Source organism: Bos taurus, chromosome 5 (genome assembly GCF_002263795.3).
Source record: "Bos taurus isolate L1 Dominette 01449 registration number 42190680 breed Hereford chromosome 5, ARS-UCD2.0, whole genome shotgun sequence".
Classification (NCBI taxonomy): Eukaryota; Metazoa; Chordata; class Mammalia; order Artiodactyla; family Bovidae; genus Bos; species Bos taurus.
In genome coordinates, this window is record NC_037332.1 from 112,028,310 (window position 1) to 112,034,309 (window position 6,000).

Genomic DNA, 6,000 nt, shown 5'->3' on the forward strand with positions numbered 1-6,000 from the left:
CTGCACCAAAAAAAAAATCTTCATGACTCAGATAGCCATGATGGTGTGATCACTCACCTAGAGCCAGACATCCTGGAATACAAAGTCAAGTGGGACTTAGGAAGCATCACTATGAACAAAGCTAGTGGAGGTGATGGAATTCCAACTGAGGTATTTCAAATCCTAACAGATAATGCTTTTAAAGTGCTGCACTCAACATGTCAGCAAATTTGGAAAACTCAACAGTGGCCACAGGATTGCAAAAGGTCAGTTTTCATTCCAATCCCAAAGAAAGGCAAAGTCAAAGAATGTTCAGACTACTGCACAATTGCACTCATCTCACACACTAGCAAAGTAATGCTCAAAATTCTCCATGCCAGGCTTCAATAGTACATGAACTGTGAACTTCCAGATATTCAAGCTGGATTTAGAAAAGGCAGAGGAGCCAGAGATGAAATTGCCAACATCTGTTGGATTATAAAAAAAGCAAGAGAGTTCCAGAAAAATATCTACTTCTGCTTTATTGACTATGCCAAAGCCTTTGGCTGTGTGGATCACAACAAACTGTGGAAAATTCTGAAAGAGATGGGAATACCAGACCACCTGACCTGCCTCTTGTGAAATCTGTATGCAGGTCACGAAGCAACAGTTAGAACCGGACATAGAACAACAGGCTGGTTCCAGATTGAGAAAGGAGTACGTCAAGGCTGTAGATTGTCACACTGCTTATTTAACTTATATGCAGAGTACATCATTCAAAATGCCAGGCTGGATGAAGCACAAGCTGGAATTAAGATTGCCAGGAGAAATATCAATAACCTCAGATATGCAGATGACACCACCCTTATGGCAGAAAGTGAAGAAAAACTAAAGAGCCTCTTGATGAAAGTGAAAGAGGAGAGGGAAAAGTTGGCTTAAAACTTAACATTCAAAAAAACGAAGATCACGACATCTGGTCCCATCACTTCATGGCAAATAGATGGGGAAACAATGGAAACAGTGACAGACTCAATTTTGGGGGGCTCCAAAATCACTGCAGATGGTGACTGCAGCCATGGAATTAAAAGACGCTTACTCCTTGGAAGAAAAGCTATGATAAACCTAGACAGCACATTAAAAAGCAGAGATATTACTTTGCCAACAAAAGTCCATCTAGTCAAAGCTATGGTTTTGCCAGTAGTCATGTATATGGACTATACGTGGACTATAAAGAAAGCTGAGCGCCAAAGAATTGATGCTTTTGAAGAAAGGTGTTAGAGAAGACTCTGGAGAGTCCCTTGGACTGCAAGGAGATCAAACCAGTCCATACTAAAGGAAATCAGTCCTAAATATTCATTGGAAGGACTGATGCTGAAGCTGAAACTCCAATAGTTTGGCCACCTGATGTGAAGAACTGACTCCTTGGAAAAGACTCTGATGCTGGGAAAGATTGAAGGCAGGAGGAGAAGGGAATGACAGAGGATGAGATGGTTGGATGGCATCACTAACTCGATGGACATGAGTCTGAGCAAGCTCTGGGAGTTGGTGATGGACAGGGAAGCCTGGCATGCTGCAGTCCATGGGGTCACAAAGAGTCGGACACGACTGAGTGACTGAACTGAGTTGCGGCATGTGGGATCTAGTTCCCTGACCAGGGGCTGAACCCGGGGCCCCTGCATTGTGAGCACGGAGTCTTAGCCCCTGACCACCAGGGAAGTCCCTATAGATACTAATTTTTATAGAAGACCAAACAATTTTGTATTTTTGGTGATCTTCCAAAATAAATTGCAAGCTTCTTGGGGGCTAGGATTGCCTCATATTTCTTCATACACCCCATAGTGTTTCTGCAATTCCTGCTTTTTTTGGCCACACTGCAGGGCATGTGGGATCTTAGTTCTCTGACCAGGGATTGAACTTGGGGCTCTTGTCAATGAAAGCACAGAACTCTAACCTCTGGACAACCGGAGCATTCCCTCTCCAGTGCCTTTACTGCAATAATGCTCTATATTTGGTAGATGTTTGGGACTAGAAATTATAGGTCAACCTGAGATCTTTAGGCCCGTTGTCTCCTTAGCCAGGTGCCTCTATCCTAAGTGCTTTCTCTCTGTATTATCATGACTGATAATACAGTCATGATGACTTCACTTTCATCTGGCTGCTAGAAGACCAAGGGAGAAAAATAGATTTTCACCATTCTTTGAAAAACAAGAACTCAAAATCAGGAGAGACATGATTGAAGGTGAAAGGGCAGTGCATCCCCAAAGGCTCTTCTAATCTAAATTTTCAGAATTTCTTTTCCTTAGAAAAAAACATATTTTAAAAAATATGCCTTGAAATTCCACAATTAAAAAAGGCTGGATGAACATGACTGAGGAAATAGGAGTCAAAAATGTTGGATGACTATGTAGAAAGCAAAATGATTTAAATTCACAGAAGGGTATTGTTAGGTTGTATATCAAACTGTTAGAGGCAATTACTTCTCGGTGGCAAGCAGGTCAAAGGTGTACATTTGTATTGTCTGAAGCCTGTATGACCAGAATGTATTCATGTATAACTTTTGCCAATTAAGAAGGAAAAGGAGAGGAGGGGAGGAGGGCATTGTCATCTGTACAAAAGGTTAGGAAATGTGTTATTTAACTATGAACATAGTCACGATTCAATAAAACGGGTTTTTGTCGCTAGTGAAGAAAGAGAAGGTGGACTAATAAGCACCTGAGCAGTCTGCTTCAGGGAAGAAAAAAACACATGCAAAGAAAACGAGTCATAACCAGCATGGTGTAGCTGGAAGGCTAGATGACACAGGTGAGGTTTAGCTGTACTTTTAGTTCCTGGACCAGGGATCGACACTGCCCTCTGCAGTGGAAAGTGGAGTCTTAAACACACTGGACTGCCAGGAGGTCCCAAGAAATAGTATTTAGAAAGGCAGGGAGATGCTAAGTCTAGTCTTAACATCTAAGACTAGATGTTAAAGGGCTTTGGGTTTCTCACCCAGTATACTAAGTCCCTTGTACCTGTTGACCAGCCACTTTAGACCTAAGCCTGTGTGCCTGCTAAGTCGCTTCAGTCGTGTCCAACTCTGTGCGACCCTATGGACTGGAGCCTGCCAGGCTCCTCTGTCCAGGAAAGTCTCCAGGGAAGAATACTGTAGTGGGTTGCTATGCCCTCCTCCAGTGGGTCCTTCCAACTCAAGGATCGAACTTGGGTCTCTTATTCTCCTGCGTTGGCAGGTAGGTTCAGTACCATTAGCACCACCTTTGAACCTACAGGCCTCTGGTAGGGTTTAGGATTTGCTTTTTTTTTTTTTAAGCTCTGCAGGTAAATCTGATTTACTGGGTGATTTACTGTTATTTTACAAAAATTTCTAGATACTTTGGTTTTCCGACAGACTGGTCTTCAGCATATTAGAAGTTGCCTAATAAGAGAATCCTAATTAGAGAATACTTTCAGAGGCAGTCATATTAAGGTCAGAAAAAAGTGCCAATTAAGAACTAGGTACAGGAAAATCTGTATTTGTAAAAAGCAGATACAGAAATGCAAAATACATAGCAATTTGGAGTGATTTTCTTAAAAGGAAAAATTATTTGATAATCTCCCAAAGGTGTTACCACATTATTAACCAGCATGATAACATCACAATGATGTCCAAGTTTTACAGTAATAGTCGATTATATATATTCTATTATCATTAAGGCAGCAAAGATGTATTAGTATTTTGTAAGATTTCTATACAGAAAAAAAATAATAGAAAAGTGACTGCTTAATTTACTTCAGATTTTAGTCTGTTGTTGTTGCTTATTTGCTAAGTCATGTCTGACTCTTTGCAACCCCCTTGGACTGCAACACACCAGGATCTCCGGTCCTTCACCGTCTCCCAGAGTTTGCTCAGATTCAGGTCCATTGAGTCGGTGATGCCATCTATCCATCTCATCCTCTGCTGCCTCCTTCTCCTTCTGCCTTCAGTCTTTCCCAGCATCAGGGTCTTTTCCAGTGAGTTGGCTCTTTACATCAGGTGGCCAAAATATTGGAGCTTTAGTACCAGTCCATCCAGTGAATATTCAGGGTTGACTTTCTTTAGGATTGACTGGTTTTAGTTGGTGATGCCTAAACTCAGTTATGAACCAAGTTCTCATTTGGCAGAATTTGGGATTTCTTTGGAAGGAATGATGCTGAAGCTGAAACTCCAGTACTTTGGCCACCTCATGCGAAGAGTTGACTCATTGGAAAAGACTCTGATGCTGGGAGGGATTGGGGGCAGGAGGAGAAGGGGACGACAGAGGATGAGATGGCTGGATGGCATCACTGACTCGATGGACATGAGTCTGAGTGAACTCCGGGAGTTGGTGATGGACGGGGAGGCCTGGCATGCTACGATTCATGGGGTTGCAAAGAGTCGGACACGACTGAGCGACTGAACTGAACTGATATAGGTGGGGAAAGGGCATGAAGTTCGTGAGCAGGAGTGGAATCATGGCAATCTGTAGACACTACCTGCTGGACCTAGAATCTGCCACATAGACAAATACAAAGACGCAAAGCTGAGGGAAAAGTCTCAATTATGATAACAATACATACATACACATTTAATATATAAAGTCCCTTAGCTGGTGACATGGTATTGTATTCTAGCCCTTTTCTATCTCTGCATGGCTTCAGGTTCTCCTGCTCTGATACTCTCCTACCTTGCTCATATCAGCATTCGCACACATTGTTTGAATAATCTCTCTCACAAAGATGCTGGTAACTAACATATCATTAGAGGACTTCCTTGGTGGTCCAGTGGTTAAGAATCTGCCTGCCAGACGAGTAGATAAGAAAGTTGTGGTACATATACATAATGGAATATTACTCAGCTATTGAAAAAAGAGCATTTGAATCAGTTTTAATGAGATAGATGAAACTGGAGCCTATTATACAGAGTGAAGTAAGTCAGAAAAACACCAATACAGTATCAGTTCAGTTCAGTTTAGTCGCTCAGTCGTGTCCGACTCTTTGTGACCCGATGAATCGCAGCACACCAGGCCTCCCTGTCCATCACCAACCCCCGGAGTTCACTCAAACTCATGTCCATTTAGTCGGTGATGCCATCCAGCCATCTCATCCTCTGTCGAACCCTTCTTCTCCTGCCCCCAGCCCCTCCCAGCATCAGAGTCTTTTCCAATGAGTCAACTCTTCGCACGAGATGGCCAAAGTATTGGAGTTTCAGCTTTAGCAACAATCCTTCCAAAGAACACCCAGGACTGATCTCCTTTAGAATGGACTGGTTGGATCTCCTTGAAGTCCAAGGGACTCTCAGGAGTCTTCTCCAACACCACAGTTCAAAATCATCAATTCTTTGGCGCTCAGCTTTCTTCACAGTCCAACTTTCACATCCATACATGACCACAGGAAAAACAGCCTTGACTAGACGGACCTTTGTTGGCAAAGTAATGTCTCTGCTTTTCAATATGCTATCTAGGTTGGTCATAACTTTCCTTCCAAGGAGTAAGCGTCTTTTAATTTCATGGCTGCAGTTACCATCTGCAGTGATTTTGGAGCCCCAGAAAATAAAGTCTGACACTGTTTCCACTGTTTCCCCCTCTATTTCCCATGAAGTGATGGGACCAAATGCCATGATCTTCAGTTTCTGAATGTTGAGCTTTAATCCAACTTTTTCACTCTCCTCTTTCACTTTTATCAAGAGGCTTTTTAGTTCCTCTTCACTTTCTGCCATAAGGGTGGTGTCATCTGCATATCTGAGGTTATTGATATTTCTCCCGGCAGTCTTGATTCCAGCTTGTGCTTCTTCCAGCCCAGCATTTCTCATGATGTACTCTGCATAGAAGTTAAATAAGCAGGGTGACAATATACAGCCTTGACATACTCCTTTTTCTATTTGGAACCAGTCTGTTGTTCCATGTCCAGTTCTAACTGTTACTTCCTGACCTGCATATAGGATTCTCAAGAGGCAGGTCAGGTGGTCTGGTATTCCCATCTCTTTCAGAATTTTCCACAGTTTATCGTGATCCACACAGTCAAAGGCTTTGGCATAGTCAATAAAGCAGA